Genomic DNA, 2235 nt, shown 5'->3' with positions numbered 1-2235 from the left:
TAGATGGCTTTTATGATATTGAGGTATGTACCCTCTATCCCTATACTCTGAAGAGTTTTGATCAAGAAAGGATGCTGTACTTTGTCAAATGCTTTTTCTGCATCTACTGAGAGGATCATATGACTCTTGTTCTTTCTTTTGTTAATGTATTGTATCACGTTGATTGATTTGAGGATGTTGAACCAACCTTGCAGCCCAGGGATAAATCCCACTTGGTCATGGTGAATAATCCTTTTAATGTACTGTTGGATCCTATTGGCTAGTATTTTGGTGAGAATTTTTGCATCCATGTTCATCAAGGATATTGGTCTGTAATTGTCCTTTTTGATGGGGTCTTTATCTGGTTTTGGGATCAAGGTAATGGTGGCCTCATAAAATGAGTTTGGAAGTTTTCCTTCCATTTCTATTTTTTGGAACAGTTTCAGGAGAATAGGTATTAATTCTTCTTTAAATGTCTGATAGAATTCCCCTGGGAAGCCATCTGGCCCTGGGCTTTTGTTTCTTGGGAGATTTTTGATGACTGCTTCAATTTCCTTAGTGGTTATAGGTTTGTTCAGGTTTTCTATTTCTTCCTGGTTCAGTTTTGGTAGGTGATACATCTCTAGGAATGCACCCATTTCTTCCAGGTTATCTAATTTGCTGGCATAGAGTTGCTCATAATATGTTCTTATAATTGTTTGTATGTCTTTGGTGTTGGTTGTGATCTCTCCTCTTTCATTCATGATTTTGTTGATTTGGGTCATTTCTCTTTTCTTTTTGATAAGTCTGGCCAGGGGTTTATCAATCTTGTTAATTCTTTCAAAGAACCAGCTCCTAGTTTCGTTGATCTGTTCTACTGTTCTTTTGGTTTCTATTTCATTGATTTCTGCTCTGATCTTTAGTATTTCTCTTCTCCTGCTGGGTTTAGGCTTTATTTGCTGTTCTTTCTCCAGCTCCTTTAGGTGTAGGGTTAGGTTGTGTATTTGAGACCTTTCTTGTTTCTTGAGAAAGCCTTGTATTGCTATATACTTTCCTCTCAGGACTGCCTTTGCTGTATCCCAAAGATTTTGAACAGTTGTGTTTTCATTTTCATTGGTGTCCATGAATTTTTTTAATTCTTCTTTAATTTCGTTGTTGACCCATTCATTCTTCAGTAAGTTGTTCTTTAACCTCCATGTATTTGAGTTGTTTCTGACTTTCCTCTTGTGATTGAGTTCTAGTTTCAAAGCACTGTGGTCTGAAAATATGCAAGGAATAATCCCAATCTTTTGGTATCGGTTGAGACCTGATTTGTGACCTAGGATGTGATCAATTCTGGAGAATGTTCCATGGGCACTAGAGAAGAATGTGTATTCCGTTGCTTTGGGATGGAATGTTCTGAATATGTCTGTGAAGTCCATTTGGTCCAGTGTTTCATTTAAAGTCTTTATTTCCTTGTTGGTCTTTTGCTTAGATGATCTGTCCATTTCAGTCAGGGGGGTGTTAAAGTCCCCCACTATTATTGTATTGTTGTCAATGTGTTTCTTTGCTTTTGTTATTAAATTGCCTTATAAAAGTGGCTGTTCCCATGTTAGGGGCATAGATATTTACAATTGTTAGATCTTCTTGTTGGATAGACCCTTTAAGTAAGATATAGTGTCCTTCGTCATCTCTTATTACAGTCTTTGTTTTAAAATCTAATTTGTCTGATATAAGGATTGCCACCCCAGCTTTCTTTTGGTGTCCATTAGCATGGTAAATGGTTTTCCACCCCCTCACTTTCAATCTGGGGGTGTCTTTGGGTCTAAAATGAGTCTCTTGCAGACAGCATATTGATGGGTCTTGTTTTTTAATCCAATCTGATAGCCTGTGTCTTTTGATTGGGGCATTTAGCCCATTTACATTCAGGGTAACTATTGAAAGATAGGAATTTAGTGCCATTGTATTGCCTGTAAGGTGACTGTGACTGTATATTGTCTGTGTTCCTTTCTGATCTACGCTGCTTTTAGGCTCTCTCTTTGCTTAGAGGACCCCTTTCAATATTTCTTGTAGGGCTGGTTTCGTGTTTGCAAATTCCTTTAGTGTTTGTCCTGGAAGCTTTTTACCTCTCCTTCTATTTTCAATGTCAGCCTTGCTGGATATAGTATTCTTGGCTGCATATTTTTCTCATTTAGTGCTCTAAAGATATCATGCCAGTCCTTTCTGGCCTGCCAGGTCTCTGTGGATAGGTCTGTTGCCAATCTAATGTTTCTACCATTGTAGATTACATATCTCTTC

The sequence above is a fragment of the Callorhinus ursinus genome, unplaced genomic scaffold, assembly GCF_003265705.2.
Source record: "Callorhinus ursinus isolate GAN/ISIS: 27379988/994484 unplaced genomic scaffold, GSC_fseal_2.0 scaffold6, whole genome shotgun sequence".
NCBI classification, from domain to species: Eukaryota; Metazoa; Chordata; class Mammalia; order Carnivora; family Otariidae; genus Callorhinus; species Callorhinus ursinus.
Note: the sequence above shows the minus strand (reverse complement) of the source record.